At 28.2% G+C, this 19841-nt stretch overlaps 1 protein-coding gene across 1 annotated transcript in view; it reads left to right on the forward strand.

The window, feature by feature from the left end:
- The first annotated feature begins 5487 nt into the window (after positions 1-5487).
- Positions 5488-19841, forward strand: part of LOC129960554 (probable G-protein coupled receptor 158) — a 101198-nt gene continuing 86844 nt past the window's right edge. The window contains exon 1 of the mRNA XM_056074041.1: positions 5488-5564. The gene's annotated coding sequence lies outside the window, so the exon portion shown is untranslated. The remainder of the gene's footprint in view (positions 5565-19841) is intronic.

The following is a 19841-nucleotide window of genomic DNA, read 5'->3' on the forward strand; positions in this document are numbered from 1 at the left end:
AGTTCAATAAGTTAAAAATTAAAAATAAGTTAAAAATTTCAGAAATTTTGATATGAAATGATTTGAATAAATAATTTCTATTCCTTACCCCAAGTAATTCTTCGTCATTTTTTTTTATCAAAATGGAATTTTGAGCTATTTGAATCCTAAGTTTATCGAAAATTCAAATGATAGGTTCCTGCATTATACAGAGTGATCAAAAAATAACAGGAGGTGTTCGGAGCCCTGTAGCGTGTTATGTACTGAACTAAATATAACAAAATTTGGCCACTATACACATTCAAGTATGCGATTTCGATTTATCAACAAAAAAAAAATATTACTAAAAACGCCGATAGGAGAAATCTTGGCGCTGCGAGCAAAAACTTTATTATATAATTTGCTTATACGGGTACTTTGTGACATGACATCGAAGATAAAAAGAAGGGTTGCGGGAATTTATGTCATTCTGCAAGAATTCGCCCGTTGATTGCGTTGTCACTACGTGAACGCGCCTTATTAGTCAAGTTGTTTTATCAGCGGGATGAAAAAGCAGTACTGCTCTTCGGGAATACCGACGGTTAAAACAGTTACGTAGAGGACAGTTGACCATAACTAACTTACGGATAATGGTTGAAAGATTTGAAACAACAGGTATTCTTGGTAAGCAATCAGGCCAAGGACATAAAGTTATCAAGCAGGAACAAGCTGAAGAAGTCGCAACAGCAGTTATGGATCCGGCTATAGCTAATAAGCAGGTTATCAGCAATGCACGTTCAATATCACGACGAACAGATACCCCGTTCTGGACGATGCAGAAGATATTGCTTAAGATCCTGAAATTTTATCCGTATAAGGTAACACCCATTAACTGATGATACTGATCTGAATTTTGGCAATTTCTGGTTGTGAGGTGATTCTGGTTCACTTGAAAGATGTTGTGTATCAAGGACATGTTCCTGACATTCCTACTTTTAAAGATCAAATAACGTTACATGTCAGACGAATAAATGCCGATATGATGCGCGTCACCGTCGAAAACCTCGTGTACCGCATGCAATTATTGAAACATCAAGGTGGTGGTCACCTTGAACCAAATTTGTAAGTTGCTATATTATACGTTTTTCTTTGGTATTTGGCGTGTTGCTATTTACTGTTTCCTTTGACAGTTATGTATTCTTTTTCCACATATTATGCGCTTGCAGTGCCAGAATTCCCTTATTGGCGTTTTTTGGTACTAACTTTTTTTTTTTTTTTGATAAATCAAAAACGCATACTATGTGTATGGTGGCCAAATTTTGTTATATTTTTTCCAGTACATATCACGCTACAGGACTCTGAACACCTCTTGTTATTTCTTGATCACCCTGTATATTAGCAGCGAGCCATAGTAGTTTGTTACGTGTTAAAGTAGATGGACATTCGGACGATCACTAGAAGTATCTGGTTATCATTAATAATTCATAATTAATCATTCCTTTTAAATTGTAAGTTGTACTACTACACTTACTACTTAACTTGTAACTACTTAATTTGTAGTTTGAATGAAAAATCTTTGTAGAGAGAAATAGTTCTTTTCTGATTCTTAATATTTTTCTTCAAATCATGAAATCATTCATTAGCCTTCATTTTTCAAAAAAAAAGTATTCTTAAAGTACGAGGTTTTTTTTTGTATAGCTCATTCCAAACAAAATGCCTGTTCTGTTTAAAAAAATTTTATAATTAAATTTGAATTTTAAAAATGATAATCGAGAGAAACATTTTTGAACGATTGGCATAATTCATACAGCTTCTACGAAAATGTCGAAATTCTTGTAATTTTGAGAGGAGTAATGAGGAGAATTCACCCAGTTTCTACGAGGATATCGGAATTCTTGTCATTTTGAGAAGGTTAGCTCAGAGAATTCATCTCTCAAGTGAGTAACAAATTCTGAAATCAATAATGGAGAGTAACTTCAAAAATATTATGTAGCGAATATTCTATAAAATAATTGCTATCATATCGCGTAGTTCGATGAAAATAACGACTTTTCTCTTTCACAGAAGTGTGAATAATTTTGATGTTCTATGAAAAGACTTCATTATAAAATAATAAAAGAATAGGTTTAATGTTTTCCCCGGAATTACGTATCTTTGAAATTAACTTGTTTCATTATTAAATATACAGTGTGCTACTTAAGTTCCTCTTCTAAGCTTGTTTTATTTGGGACTAGCCGCCTTTGGCGACCAGCCGGTTCGCCAATCTTAATGTTCGTTAAAATTTTAATAATTAAATATTTTAGGCAATTCCAACTTTAATAGATTCTTCAGCAAAATATTTTAAAACTTCAAATTTTGATAGTCATATAATTCATTCATAATATTATAAAGGCCTTCAGTCATAACGTGATATGTATCTCTCTCATTTTCTGTTACCCCTCGTAGAATTTATGCTTTAAATTAAAGTGTAAAGGATTAATCTGCAATTAATATAATAATATTTTTTTACTGGAACAAAGCATTTTTTTAATAATATGATTACTGATAATAGAGTCACTGAGCGTTTAAACTTTATGGGCACTAAAGAATATATTTCTTAATTTATGTAATATCTCAAGAATTTGTCAACAAAATTTTCTCAGATTCATCATGAACGGATCGATTCATTAACAATGTTTCATTTTAAATGCATGAAACACTAAGAAAATAAAATGAATCGTTTAAAATAATCGGTCGAAAACAGGTTTAAAAAAACTACTTAAAAAACGATGTACTTAAAACTATAAGCATATATTAAAAAAATATATAACTAACATAAATACAATTTAATTACAAAAGCATGCAACTAACCTAAAAATAATTTAAATCATTGAAAACAGGTTAAAAAAAAACTACTTAAAAAACGATGTACTTAAAACTATAAGCATATACAAAAAATATATAACTAACATAAATACAATTTACTTACAAAAGCATACAACTAACCTAAAAGTAATTTAAATCGTCCGTTGATAATGGTTGCCATGCCAACAATCAGAACACAGTGCGCATGCGTGAATTTTCTTCGCCTTTTACGGTAACACAAATGCGTGAATTTTTCTACGCCAGTTGGGGTAACGCTATGCAGATTATACATTTTTAATTTCCTTTATTCTGTGTTATTTTAATTCAAAACTACTTCAGAATGAATCTGAAACATGGATTAATTAACAATGTTTAATTTTAAATGCATAAAACATTAAGAAAATAAACATAATCGTTTGAAATAATCCGCCGTAAAATGTTAACCCTAGCCTTATTACTGTTGGGAGAAAAATAATCTAAAGCCTTACTCATTTGGCGGTGGGGAAAATGGAAGATTTTTTTTTGGCGGAAAAGTTAGTTTTTAATCAATAATTAAAATTTCAAAAAAAGGGACCCCAGGTGCACATTCCCGACCTCTAAGGTATACATGTACCAAATTTGGTAGCTTTATGTCAAATGACCTGGCCTGTAGAGCGCCAACACACACACACACACACACACACACACACACACACACACACACACACACACACACACACACACACACACACACACACACACACACACACACTGAGCTTTATTATAAGTATAGATTAACCGAGGAGACATTAAATTTTTACATTTTCGTACATAGCTCTATGAATGACGCACTCTTAATAATCGAGAAAGAAAAAAACCCCATCAAATTTTTACATTTTTGCGTACAGCTCTATGAATCACCTACTCTTATTATATTGTACGGATATTTTCTTTTCTCTTATGGTAAATTTATAAATGGATAAGATATGGTACATGATTGAAGCTTCGGAATTATTCATTGTTTTCTATTATTATTATAAAAAATAATATCACGTTATTATTTTCAACTTGAAATTTTTTCTCGATGAGCAAGAATCAAATTCCGGCCCTACAGAATTTAACCTCTGTTTTGTACATAATTAATTTACATCGTTTTTGAAGTTTCTTTTTTTTATAACAATACTTGTTGTAAATGAAGTTACAAACAATATAAATCAATATAATTTTATATTTTATGTAAGTAATTTTAAGAGATATAAAATAAAAGCATACTTATGATAAGTGATTTCAAGATTTAATAATTTTATTAAATAATAATTTTCGAAAAATATAGTACAACTTAAGTAAAATTTGTTCTTTTCCGCTCATAGATTACAAAGGTTTCGACTTCGTACTGAAGTATTACAACCAGAATGAAATGCAAGGCAGTTTTATAGATAATGCTTAGAGCAGATTAAAGCTAAATTATTTTGAATTATTTATATTTATTATTCTTTATTCCATACGAGAAATTATAACGACCAAATTTTCAGGTCTTATTTCGGAATTGACCATTCAGTCCATGGGAAGATGATCAGTTTCGATGACTGATGCTTCTTCAGTTTGATTAGATTATTTTTATCTATTTAGTGGGATTTTACATTGTTGCTTTACAGAAATTTTTGGTTATAAATACTTTTCAAAATCAAGAGACTATAATTTTTCAATGACTCGCACAATTTCTTATTTTTATATTATCGTTTGAATATTATTGCCTCAAAATGTGAATCTGCAATAAGGTGAAACTTAAAAAATTTGACTTGAATCCGAAAGATTAGTGTAATTATCAATCATATGAAGGTTGTTTAAATATCTCTTATTTAAATTATTGATATGCATTTCATTATAAATTTTTCAGCTTCTTTGTTCATTAAGAGCGACACTTTTTGAAAAGTCCATTAATAATAATTCTTTTATTCAGTTTTCAAAATACCAAGAAAGATTTCATATCTAGTCATCAGCAAAATATACTTGTGGCCTTAATTGAATTATTTTAAGTCTGAAATGGAATTTATGTTCAGCATAAAAAAAGAAAGATAGCGTTTTGAAAATGAAATTAATATTGTTTTCTCACATTCAAAACATATGAAAGCATTTAGAGACGTCCAAGTGTTTCATTTTCAATAAAATAGCTGCAGTTTGAAATTGCTCTCCATTTTCATAAATTGGATCTATTTGGTAGTTTATTTCACAATTTATAATCCTTCCTTTCTCGGAAAAGGATAAATATACCTTCCGTACTTTTGATATACATTGATTTGCACTTACTTCAAAAATGCCTTGCAGTTATTAAGTGAAATAAATGGCCTTTCAAATTTTATCCTAATCCTGTTTCGTGCGCTCTCGTTTCACTTCACATCAAAATGCTTCAAGCCAAAAAAGTTGCTTTAAATAAATTTTGAATCCCTCGAATACTGATATTCGCTATCTGGCAACGAGGTCATCGTCCAATCCGGGGCGCAGAAAAATAAGATGTTGGGGCGCATGCTCGTGTACCCTTTACCGGGGCGCCCGAGACTGTTCTATCCCAGGATTCGCTCCGGACCTTCGTCTGATCGATGCCTAAACGTCGACCCTATGCGACTCGCAGTTCTCATCGTCGCTGTGAAGGCATGAAAGATTGTGGCGAAGTCTCCTCTATTGCGCCGATCTAGTCCTCTTTATCATTGGACTCTCCTAAAGATGCAGCGATTCTCTAGTGGTGCCCCAATCTCACCACTCATCAAAGGAAACCGAGATTTCAGGTACTTGGAATTTCGTTTTCTTAACTCTCGGAATTTCATTTCGACTTCGTCGTTCTTCGCCAGGATTAAGATAATTGTTTCTCGTTGATATTAAAATTTTTTTTAGTCGGTTCTATTTGGGGACGGATTTGTCTGTGGACATCCTCAGGATGCTCAGGGGAAGTGGGTAGGGGGATGGATGCTGGTGTGGGATGTTTGTGTCGTGAGTGTTTGGGTTTGATGATTTTTTTTTCTGTTTTTTTAAGAAAAGAATTTTTGGGGCCCAGTACACTGTATAAGTAAACATTTCCACCCCTTTCAATTTGAAATCGGTGCCGCCATCTAGGTATCGGTTACATGTCATCTAGATGATGAAGACTAAAGATAAAAAGTGAGTGCGGATTATTTTTTGTGGGCGTGAAGGTCAATAAATAATTTTAAAGTTATTTAGAATTATAGGTGAAGTCACGATCCATCTACGTTTAATAATAATATGGGAAGATAAGAGAGATTAAATAAAAGTTTTATCTGGGACCCTAAAAAGTTTTCAATCAAAAATTGTTTTCTGAAACTTTTATCGAAACGATTTGAAAAGCATCCTGAAAAACCTAGTTTTAGATAATGTGAGAGTCCTTAGGTAATGATAATAAATGTCGTATATGAGCCTACCTGTTGATATTGATTTCAGGTACAGCTCATGACAATTTCTTAAGAGGATTGTGAAAGTAAATGATAGCTATTAATAAAATTGAAGATTAAAATTATACTTAAACATATCTTTAACGTCAAAGTAAAATAAAAATTATAAATGTTTTGAAACTTTATTTTGAGATTTTATGTGAGTAACGATGTTTAAAATATGAATGTAGTGGATTCAAAGAAATACAGTTATGACTTTGATGTAGTATTTTATTGTATACGCATTGTTTGTATTTATCTGATGTTTCATTTGTAATAGTTGATAGTCTGAATCGATGTATGATCATATAAAACTACTCTGATTTTGAATTATAAAAGTGAGATTAAAACAATTATGCCATTTTCTTAAAATATAAATATTTTCAATATTTTTTATTGTAAAGTGAATTAAATAACAGCAGAACTTTTTGAACCTCAAATATGTATGTGTATACGTAAATTTTGGGTTACTATTTCATCTATTTTCTATTTAAAAAATGGAACCAAGGTTATTAAAATGTGATATCCGGGTTCGCTATTAGAAATTCATAAAATTTTTATGACATTGTGTTCCTGTTTCTCTATAAAACGAGATTATGATCACAGGCAAGCATTTTTGTTTTTCAAAAGAGTTTATTGAAAGTTATTTATATACCAAACAAAAATTTTTAAGGCTAATTTTTTCTGTTATTGAAGACCAAAGGCAGGAAGAAATGCTTTGTTTCGATGTAGCATACTTAGAGTTAGATACATAAAAAAAGAATTCCTTTCTATCATAGACATATTGCTTTTATTACTGTGATTCTTTTTTATCAAAAATTTTTAATACTTATATTGCTTAAAAAATTGCAAAACTGAATAAATCTTATAAAGAAAAAATAAAATAAGAGATCTTTCGGAGTTGTATTGCTTAATTCAGAAGTCCTGAAATTAAAATGAATAATCAAAATAGCTTTTAACATTGCCTTTACTTTTAGAACACTGTATGTGTTTTTAACATATAATTGTTAAGAATACCAAAAAAATTTGTTATATGTAAAAATAAAAACCACCAAGGAAGAAGTATTTAATATAGAAACTTTAATATATATATATATATAGGTTAATTTTATCAACAATATTTTCATATTTATCTCATCAACAAAATTAAAAATGTTATCTAAGTGAATTAGATGTTATTTCATATTTGGCTTCAAGTGATGAAAGTATTGGGGCATCACTTCAAGATAAACAAGTTTTAGATAGCTATCAAAAATTCTTTAATGAAAAAAAAAATCCATATCTTTTAGAAGCATCAAAAATGTTTCAAAAAGAATGAAAAACTTAAAAATTTATGATAACTTTTGGAAATTGTGAAAAAAAGCCAGAGTCACAAGCAAACTAGCTTTTATCTTATTTGATATTTGGAATGAGCAAGGAAAATATTTCAACAGAGATATTCAATGATATATTTAGTAAGATATTAATTACTTTAATAATAGTATTCAACAAATGGGATAGATATTATAGATATTTTTAAATTGAATATATTTAAAGATAGAGATAGAAATATAAAAAGATATTTTTATTTGTAGCCTCCTATGTGCGAATCAACAGAATTTGTTAATAGTAAATTAATACATTCTGGAGATTCTATTGTTTTAAATTGATTCAGTGAAAAAAGGATAGTTTAAAATGAATAAATTGTTTCTAGAGGTAAATCAACAATTATATTAAAAACTTCAAACCAATTCTTTTAAATAAAAAATGGCGCTTTCTTTATCAAGTTTTCAGTGCCTTAAATTTTCTATTTCTACGCATTAAATTAATTAGATTCATAAAATCGTATTTCTAAACATGAAATAATCTACTTGAGACGTGAAGGAATTAACTTCCGTGGCAATAATAATATTTTCCCATTTCCATCCACAATTCGAATCTAATTACAATCAATCTTTTTTTTTTCCCAGAATAGATTGACATAATTTTAGCGAGCTTGATAATCGTTTGTCACGAAACAGTGTTTTTTCTCACGAAAAGAAACTTGTTTCGTATTCTGTGTGTAAAAGCAGGAACATGTATGTTTAGTACAAATCTGAGTTGTTTAAAATCTATGTTGAAATGTTTTTCTGAATATTGAGTTTATGAATTCGTCAGATCCAAAAGTGATGGTATTTGAAATAAAATTCAATTAAAATGTTGGAATTTTCTGACTAATTGATAGTAAATATTTTTTTTATATAATTTTTAAGCATATATTTCAAGAAATTATATTAAAGAATATTTTTAAAAGCTGAAGTTCTTACGTTAAAAGTAAGATTTTCAACTTTCCACATGAATTTTTGGAAAAAGAAGACAAATATTTAAGACAGATTTAAGAAAAATCAATTAATTTAAAAAATGTTATGAAATTGGGTTCATAAGAGCTCACTGAGTTGAATTAATTATCTCTCTGAAATTCACTTCATAAAGCTCCATTGTTCCTTTTAAAAACAAATTTTTCAGGACTCATTTTGGATTTTAAACTGAATTTTAAAAAATATAAATAAATAAAACTCTGTTCTTCCTTTTAAATTATTATATGTGTGTAACTAAATATTGCCTGTAATAATGAAGTTGAAAATTGTATTGATTACGATAAATCCCACTGTTTTTTTAATATCCACTTCTTTTCTCAGCTTCATTTTTAATTCATTCATTTAATTAAATCTTCATTCATTTAATTAAATCTTTTTTTCTTCATTCATTTAATTAAATCTTTTTTTCTTCATTCATTTAATTAAATCTTTTTTTCTTCATTCATTTAATTAAATCTTTTTAAAAATTAAACTCGCAGCAATGAATATTAAAAATTCAACAAAGTTTTTAATATATACATTTTTTTTGTCTTTTTAGTGCAACGGTTGTTAATCATTTCAATATTTTTTCTAGCAGTAGATACATTTTAAGCTAATTATCGACTTTAAGTAAATTTAATTAGCATGAGAAAATAATATTTTAAACAGGCAGCGTTTCAATTTTGGGCATTAAAGCATTTAACAAATTAAAATTTATTATAGATTGTAAATTGTAATCAGGAATCCATTTATCATTTGAGCTGTTATAAATTAAGAATTTTTTTTTCATGTAGGTGCAATATAAATGTTCATTTTATAAAAAAAAGCAGTTCTACTTAATTCTTATTATTAAAGCTTGGAATTTTGGCTACGTTTTCTGATGAAAGATCTGGAAGGTTAGATGTTATTTTCAACATATGTGAGGAATATATAATAATTGAATAAAATGAATATTAACTACTAATTTTTTTCTGTCATTCGCTTTTCTAAAATCATTTTTCGAATTCTGAATTTGCTTCTTAATATATGCAGAAAAGCATAAAAATACTTTGAATCGAGAACTTCGGAATTGGATCGGATTGTAACTTAATTACTTTTCTGATTTCGAATTCATTATTCTGAAAATTATTATTAGAAAATACAACAAATGAGTTTTTATGAGTTTCAGAGACATTGAAGAAAAACCTTTAACTCATATTTTAATGTTTAACTCATTGTTTTTTACTCTTTCTCGATTTAATACTATTTGTCAAAATTAGTAAAAAAAAAATCGGTTTTTTCTCCTGACTTTTCACTCTTTTGACAAAAATTCTCTTATTAAATAGCATGGAATGGATCAATGATGAAAATGAACTTTTCTTAAGTGAGTGAATTTTGGATAAGTTTAGATGAAAATTGTCCCTGAAAATAGTGATCATAAAATTTTGAAATCTGAATATGCAGATATTAAGAATCATTTGTATTTTCCCCCCAAAAAGTATTTGTGATATCTAAGCCACTTATAACAGAATATGCACAAATAGTTATATTTTACATTTTATAAGATATTTGAATGTTGTTAGTTAAATGAATTTCAGGAAAAATTTCGAATTAATGTTTAAAATTCTTTTTTACTTGAAAAACAACAAGTAGTTTTAAAATCGATTAAACAAAAAAGTCGATAATCTGACTCATTTTCGTAATGATTCTGTCGATGATCGTGATAAAGATATTTCGGAAAGTCCTCATTTCATTTAACAGTGACATAAATGGCCATCGTTAATGCTTATTGTTCATTAAACTAGATGAATAGGATTGTTTACTTCCCCAAATAGCTAATATACAGAATACTTCTACTATACAAAACAAAGCTGCTGAAAATATTTTCAGTGAAATTATCAAATCCGTTAACTCAAAGTACTGTAATAAAAGTAATTAAAGCTTATTTTTTCTAAAATCAAAAGTTAAAAGGAGAGTTCCAAAATTCTTTGAGCAACTAGAAGTCTATCTAGAAGCTACTAGAAGAAGTTTCTGTGTCACAGTAAATTTATATTTAAAATAAGCTAATAGACAGAATACTGCTAATAGACAAAACAAAGTCATTGAAAATATTTTCAGCTAGATTATCAAAACCGTTTAATCAAAGTATTGTAATTATACTATTTAAAGTAAAGCAAAGTTTTTGATCAAAAGTTAAAAGGAGAGTTCCAGAATTCTTTGAGCAACTAAAAGTCTATCTAGAAATTACTAGAAGAAGTTTTTGTGTCACAGTAAATTAATTTTTAAAATAAAACTAAAATATAATTCATAAATAATTGCTACCTCATAACTTCTAAACTTTCAATTGTGGCTCAGTTTTTTGATTCCTGCTATCTTTAAAAATTTTAAAAAGCTCAGCGAATGTTTCAAATCTGAAATGGTATAATGTAGAAGGAAAAAGAAATGTAAATTAATTTTCAAAGGGAATTTTTCGAATGATTCTTCGATATTTTTTAATATTCCTTGGGGACAAACTAAAAATTAATTCATATTAAATAATAACTTAACATGCATGAAAATGAGTAGCAAAATTTTTTGTTTTCCTGCAAAAAGAACCTTTGATTAATTTGTCTCTTGTTTTTCATCGAAAAATTATCATTTAGTTTATCTTAAAACTAAGTCATTAATTGATCTGATACCTCGGCATTTTCTTTATTGTTATGATCATAAATTTTTCATGAATGCTGATACTTGTTGCAGTAATATTTATTTATATTCAATGACGCAAAAATATTTTAATTTTCATAAATGGTTCTAATTTTAATTCATGAATGACAGACAATTTCATAAAAAGAATTTCAGAAGATTAAAATGAAAACGAGATTATTAAAACAATCTTAAATCAACAAGATTTATACTAGTACAAAAACAACATGATTTCATAAATTGTCGCGATTTTTTTTATTTGACGACTCAAATTATTACGGAAAAAAATATTTAATAAACTGGATAAAAATTAAAAGGATTGTGGGAAAAGCTAAATTAAAAATAAAATGAACTTGAAAACGTCTATACAATTAACAGAATTTATAGTGGCAAATAGAAAAATTTCAAGTAAAGTTTTGTAAGAATTTGAAAAAGCAATTTTTTTTAATGTTATTTTCTAAAATTTTGTAATAATATAAATAAAAATTTCCATTTCAATGTAATGCGTAGCGTTTGATTTTAAAAACCTTGCGAAATTTTAAAAAATTAATTAAAATTTTGTAAAATTTGCTCCAAGGTGCACATTTCTAACCTCCAAAGTATGTATAAGCCAACTTATTTTACTTTAACGCTTAAGAAATTGTATCAAATTAACTTTTTAAAGATTTACTGTATTTGTAATAAACATATTGTAAAATTATGAATAGGAATATATCATTACTCGTTTTCAAAGTAGATAGTATTGAATCATTTTCGGTACAAACTATTTTTTTATGCATTTCTCATCATGGTTATTTAAAATTAAATTGTTCGTCAATATATTTTGACTTAGGTACAAAACCTGCATATATATGGTTTTCCTTCAAGATTAAACACAAAAGTACTTATAAAAACATGAAGATACATATCATATTAGCTTTTATTAGGTAAACATATGAGGTATGAATCTGGGTATTTAAAACCCAGTTACATTATTACCCAGGTAAATAGTAGGGTAATATCAAAATAGGTATCAAAAGTTACATAATTACCAGTTACTAACCAGCAAACGTCCGGTGAAAACTAAAGCAAATGCTCTAAATTATATTGTAAATGCCTATTATTTCAAATTAAATTGGTTTTCCAATGCATCTTGACCAAGGTACGAAATTCATATTATATATATATATATATGGCTTTCCCTTAAATTAAATGTAAAAATGTTTATAAACATGACAAAGATATTACATATCGTATTGCCTTTTATTAGGCGTGAAAAGAAACATGAATCAACAGGTGTCAAAAGCTACGTTATTGCTCGGTTACTATACAAATAACCAACAAATTTCCGGTGAAAGATAACGAAAACATTGATTTATCAAAGATGCAGAGAATGAATATATTGTTTGGATGAGTCTAATATATTTATAGATGGTATATTCGAGAAGAAAAAATTGTGATCAAGAAACCAAAAGCAAAGTAGTCTGTTAATATGTACCGAAAAAAAGGAAAAAACTATATTTCTTTTTCTTTCCTGAAACTAGTTTTGATTTAAGGATTTTTACTTGCTTTGTTCAAGTGAGATTTATAAGAAATTCTGTTTTTACTTATTTATCAAAAATTTTCCTGAAGTGCTTTTGTTAAGTTAAAGTCTATTTACTGTTTCTAAATACTTCAGTCTAGCCTTCAGACAATGAGTCTATTGTCTGTTACTAAATACTTCACATTTTTAGCATAATGGTCACCAGGGAGAAACAGGTTCGTTTTTTAATATTTGATTGTGAATTACTCATATTGCCATCATAACGTGAACTGCTATATGAAAAAATCAGCTTTAAATCAACATAACTCATGTGTAAATTCTCTTCAAAATCTTAACAATATTTGATAGATTTATGATATTTCAGAACTCAGTGTTTTAGTAATGTCATCAATTGCTACAACTAAATAAAACTAAACAATATAAAATTGTCATATTTACATACATAAATATTGCAATTTCAGCTGTTACAATTAATGATACATAACAAAAAGGCAAACAATACTTTCATAGTAGAAAAAAAAATGCAAACAATATTTTCATAGCAGTAAAAAAAAAAAAAAAAATCAAACTATATTTTTATAGCAGTAAAAAAAAAAAAAAAAATCAAACTATATTTTTATAGCAGTAAAAAAAATAATTCAAACGATATTTTTACAGCAGTAAAAAAAAAAAAAAAATCAAGAGATACTTTCATAGCAGTAAAAAAGTCACAGATCTAAAATTGGTAAATCTGATATTATTTCCATCTTTAAGTCTAATTTTTTCATTAACAGATACTTTTATTTTCTAAGAATAAATAAATAAACAGCACAATCATAATTAATGTGAGAGAGTAAAAGCTTTTTGGGATCATTGAAGTTTTCCTTCTTGGAGAACCTCCATAACTTCGATAGCTCATACGAAAGTAGCTGGAGCCATCACGTAGCCGTTCGGCGCATCTGAAGGAGAAATCGCCACAGTAAACCTGATCTATGGTCAGTGACAACATAGGCCTTAATCCCCTTCCCTATCCATGCATCAACCCCTCCCGTAGGAAGTATGAACCGTCATTAGGAAATGGCTAACACAACCACACCACCATTATTATACTCTCTTGGGAAGCGAGAACCAGCTACTAATCCAGCTATTTCTCCTCAATATATTGTCGTACCCTCCCAGAGGGAACATAAAGTGGGAAAACAAAAATACAAGTAATTATAAAATCTCTACAGATTGGAAAAGTTGCTATCAATATTACTTTTATACAAAAAAAAAAATGCAATTTACTAAAAAAAGGGGTTTTGAAGGGAAGAAGCAAATTATATTTAACTTACTGAAAAAATCCATAAAACTTCAATAAAATGAACAAAGATTTTATTCTCTAGATTTACATTTCAAAATCTTCCATGTTAATGAAAATTTTCAAATTTATTCAAGGTGAGTCAATATAATCAAAATCTTTTGTCCTTTAAAAAGTTTTAGTAGAATTTAATATTTAATGAATGAATTACTATATAAAATTGATGGGGGTAACGAAAATAACTTATCAATTTGCTTAGAGAAAACTATAAGGAAATTTAAAGTTGTGATATTTGTTATTGATTGCATTGATCATCGTTAAACTAATCAGATTATTCATTTTCTTATCAAAAATTTTATTCATCGTCCTATACTGTTTTGAATTACCATTTTTATTCGAAATTCGTTTATCAGAAGTTCGTAATATTTATATAAATGAGTATATAAAGGCATTGAAATTAATAAATTGTCTGCCCCAATTGCACATGTTACAAATTGTTTTGCTGTTCACTTTTGCATTTGTTAATCGAAACCTTAATTTAATAAATGTTTTAAATTTTTACAAAAAGACAATGAAGATACTTTGAACACATTCTATTGAAGTTTTTATTTTTCATTAAACTTTGTTTACAATTAACTATCCTATTTAATGACATACTAGTTTTAAATATTTATTTAAGCAGAAGAATTATTTAAATGGAAGATTAAATAGATGTTATAGCTATGATTGCATACAAATTACAATTTTAAAAGCATCGTTGAACTAACAATCAATTTTAAGGCATAAAATTAAAAATAAACGAATCTAATGCAAGCAGATTTGTAATAATTTTAAAATCTAATTAAGGTTGCTATGAATAATTTTTCCTATTATGAACATACCATGACTTCTTTTTAAACGCTTGTCTTACCGTGAAAATAATTTTCTATTAAAAGAAAACCTTCAAAAAAATCAACCACTTCAAAATACCTTTACAGACAGCACTCGAACATTATCCGAAGAATTTTCCAAAACTTTCCTCGACTTTTTTTTTCTTTAAATCTATAAAGACTTCCGACCTCTCCATCAATTTAGCATCATTAGCATATGAGCTACGAGCCTGACTGTAACCTGTGCTGTCAGTGAATTTTAAACCGTGAGTATAAATCGATAAGATACATCTGAGACGTGTCGAGGACGATTTGCAGTGGGTGGGCGGGAAGCGTGAAACAAAATCTCCTCCATCGTCTTCTCACAATTGTCCTCTTTCCGCATAACACGCACTTCTCGTGGAGTTGCTGAGCGTGCGTGTCCATTTCGCTTGTTTTGGAAGAATAAATAACCTCATCATCCAACCAATCATAATTCAATATCAGGTGCCAGATAACTCAATAGAAGATTCCCCCTTTTCTTTTCAACGATCTTTTCCCGAAGAGAAATCACCTCTTCCATCCTCCTCAGCACACTTCCCTTTTAGGAAGACGAATGGATCTCTATCGAATTTTCTTTTGCTGCCTTTCTACCTTTCTTTTCCCCCCTTCCGACAAATTGCTCCCACCTTTTAAGGCAGAGCTTTTCGGAAGAGAGCAGTTCTTTTCTTTTCTCCTTCCACGATTCATAATTTACTGCCGCTTTAAAACATCCAGAGAGAGCATAAAAAATGCACCCCTGTCACGGAGAGACGACGCTTATTTTTAGAGCGGCACCGTTCTCGCACTGGTGAATATTTTCATGTCTGCTATAGTTTCTATTAATCTCCGTTGATATTTACCGTTTACAGATGAAATAAAGTGAAAGCAAAGATGTTTATTTTACGATTTAAATGATCTCTTATTTTGTATTCTATTGAATTGAGAATGAATTCTCTTATCTATATTTATCTATAATAATAATAAAGCTGAATGTATATGTGTGTGTTTTGGCGCTCGACAGGTCAGACCGCTTGACCTACAGCTACCAAATTTGGCATACGTATACCTTGGAGATCGGGAATGTGCAACTCGGAGGGATTTTTTTGAATTTTTAATTAGAATTTTAATGAATTAAAATTAAGTGAAATTTTGAAGCTTTTCAGCCATAACTACCGAAAATATTGTAGCAGTAACTTGATTTTCATATCAAACTGAAGTTCAAAAAATAATCTCTTCAATGATATTAATGTTTTGACTATTTTTAATGAAGTTTTTAAAAAATACTTTAATTATATTTTCCAACAATTTATTTCGCACAAAATAAAAATAAATGCATGACCGCGCTCTACAGGCCAGACCGTTTGACTAACAGCTGCCAAATTTGGCATATATAAATCTTGGAGCTCTAGAATGTGCACCTCGGAGTGATTTTTTAAATTTTTAATTAGAATTTTAATGAATTAAAAATTAAGTGAAATTTCGGCGTTTTTCCACTATAACTTCCGAAAATATTATAGCACAAAATTGATTTTTACGTCATATTGAAGTTCAAAAAGTAAACCCTTTCAATGATACTAATGTTTTTGTTTATAAATTATCCATTTTTAATGAATTTTTTTTAAATGATTTAATCATTTTTTAACAATTTAATTCGCACAAAATAAAAATAAAATTTAAGATGCATGAGCACGTTTTATGTCAATGGGAAAAAATTAATTTTTATAAACGCGTTGCCATTATATTGACAAAAGCTCAAATTAAAAAATAAGTTAATTATCATTGCAAATTAAATATATAAAAGGATAATTTTAAGCACTTGTTCTTAATAAATTAATGTTAGTATTATTGTCTGTTTCATCAAAATGCCATTGTGAACCACATCTCGGGTTTGGGTTAATTGACTTGTTATTATTATTTGCTCCGTTTTGAGGTTCTCTAGATACTGTTTTGGTGTGATCCTCATAATTTAAACACCGACCAGACAATAAAATTCTCTAAACTGTATACCAACTGCTCTCCACTGTATACCAACATGAAAATGTTTGATTTAATTCAAACATTCCGTGGAATCGTGTCTGGAATCCATGATTCCTCTGTTGAAAGGCCATCGCAGTCATTCAAAGTTCAAACATTTTCATGTCTATGTGATGTTTAAATTTGGAGTGTGGAATAGTGTCACAGACACTCCATATTTCCACGGCAGATCAACATGAAGGTACTTGACTTCTGACGAGATTTTACAATTACCAGACTCGAATACAAAACATATTTTTGATGATATCGTGGTGTTCAGGATGCACGTGTTTATTTCAAAACTTGGTGGTAGGCTAGTAAATCCATAGTTTTATCCAATACAAGGGGTGGTAGGCTAGTAAATCCATAGTTTTATCCAATACAAGGATTGAGCATCAAGAAATATCATTTCACAGTATTTGAAGTAAAATTTAGAAAAAAGAAAGAAAAGTGCCAATTTTACATATTTTAATCATACGAAGATATAGAAATGTTTCAAATATATGTCATTAAACAAATACATAATTCTATTAAGCAAAAAATTCATGTGGCTAAAAATGTTTAGAAATTTAACATTTATTCTTAAGTCGAAAATAAAAGGGAGAGAATCAGATTCAAGAGCATCTTAGCTTGTAAGGATATGATTTAATTGAAAATTCGAATAATTTTATATTTTTCATGAGTTGCATCATAAGGCTGTTAGCCCATACTGGCAAAAACTGATGAGTGTAGTTGAGAATAACTGTTTCAATGTAAAATATTGATCTGGTTGCTTTTTCGACATTGGTATTTTTAAATGTTACACAAATATTTGATTTCTTATACTACAAAATTTTCTTTGTTATTGTATATTGTATTAATAGAAATGTGTCAAGTTCAAATTTAAAAGAAGAAGTCTTACTGATATTACAATTAGTATTGCGCTAAAATATAGTCATGCATTTTTGGGAGAATTTGTACTATGGACTATTTTCCAAATTTCAATTTTATTACAGTGAAAGGCGAGAATAAAATAATCAGGAAAGGACCTTAATCCATTCTGAACGCTTTCGAAAAATTTCAGTTTTTGCTTCTAATTCAGTATTTAGCAAAAGGTGATTATTCAGTTTCCGGTTTTATGCTTAAATCAGCATTTTGAATATTTTAAAAGAATTGTAATTAAGTGTTATTATTATTAAGCCTTTCATTCTTTCTTTCTCTCTGAAATATTTAAAAAACATAGTACCGTAACGTTTCTGTCTATTCTAATTGTCTTATTTACTTAAAGCTGAGTAGCACATTTTCTAAATTTTAATTTTATTTCTTTTTTAGGATTTTGATTCGTGAAATTGAAATTTCTCTCGTGGCCCAATTTTGGCTGTTAAAAGTATTTTTATTAAATCTAATGCAGATTAAGATTATTCTGATCATTAAAATATGGTAAACATGGAAAAAAAAATTATTTTGGGGAATTCCAGATGCAAAATTTGAGCTCATTAAATTTCCTACACGGTTTAAGATAATTCTGATCATTAAAATGTGGTAAATATACGATAAAAAATTGTGTTGGAGAATTCTAGTTGCTGAATTTCCTCTCATTAAATTAATTTTATTTCCTTATTATATCTAATTTCAGTAATTAAGCAAACTTTAATGACTTCTACAGAAGTCTTTAATTTAAGTGCCTTGAAAAATCCATCTTATTGCGAGCGTACACTTAATTTTTATTTTATTTTCAATTCTTAAACAGAAAAATTAAGCATAATTAATAGTAATTATTTTAGAAATTGCTGCGCTTGTATGCTTTGCCTCGTTCGTTTTTATTTTTAAAATTATTTAAGTAAATAACATTCATTTTCCTAATTAGCTTTTATTAAAATTATACCAATATAACTTCTCAAAATGCATATGTAGTCTTATTTAGTGAGTATGTTAGGATTAAGGTTTTCATTTATTTATATTTACAACTTTTAATGAATCTACGTGATTTTTAATAATTTAAAACATATTTTGGTTAAACGAAAACTCTTCTTAAATTTCGAACCTCTAACCTGGAATATCCAGACTAGCATGATGATGTTTAAACAGTATTTTCATTCGCTATCTTGTCTTCTTCTGCTTATTAGAATTAACTGTTGCATTCGGTAAGTAACCAATTTTACACCAAGTTATTTTCAGAAAGAATAGGTAATCTGAAATGTTATCGTTTTCATAAAAGCGAAAGTAAAAACGCTGATAACTATCCAAAAAAAGGCAATTTTTTTTATCATGACTTTAACATTAGCAAAAGCAAGCGAATGAAAAATTTGATGATGCAAATAATTGGGTTAATTTCATAACAATTGTAAAGAGCATGATTGCAAATTGAATTAAAAATTAATTTTGAAAAAATTATCAACATTAAAGAAACAATCGACCGAAATAAATTTATTAGCATTAAAATATAATCTTTTGAATTTTAAGTGGCGTAAAAAAAGTTTTTGTGCACAAAATTACTTCGAAATTATTGATACGAAACATTAAAAACTCGGTTAATTCTTAATAAATTATAGATTTAACAAAAAATCTAAAATACTCTTTCTTAATGAGTACTTATTACCCAAAATGTAACAACAGGCCAAATTTGTTACTCCTACATCAAATGCAACGCTACATTTTCTTCAAAAATAAGAATATGTATTCTTTATACTGTAGATATGTTTATATTTTTCTCTTAAAACGAATGATATTTTTTTTTATTTCTACACCACCGACCTAATTTATCAAAAAGGGGCAGGGATAACACTAGTAGAAGGGCAGAAAATATCAGAAAAAATGGAATAACAATGAATAAACATGTAAATTGTTTATCCTTCTTTTTATAAATTATTCTAAGTAAAAAAAAACAAACTTTAAAATTATTTGGCAAGCAACAACAAGATTTATTCATATATTTTCTTTTCTTTTTATATATTTAAA

The sequence above is a fragment of the Argiope bruennichi genome, chromosome X2 (genome assembly GCF_947563725.1).
Source record: "Argiope bruennichi chromosome X2, qqArgBrue1.1, whole genome shotgun sequence".
NCBI lineage: Eukaryota > Metazoa > Arthropoda > Arachnida > Araneae > Araneidae > Argiope > Argiope bruennichi.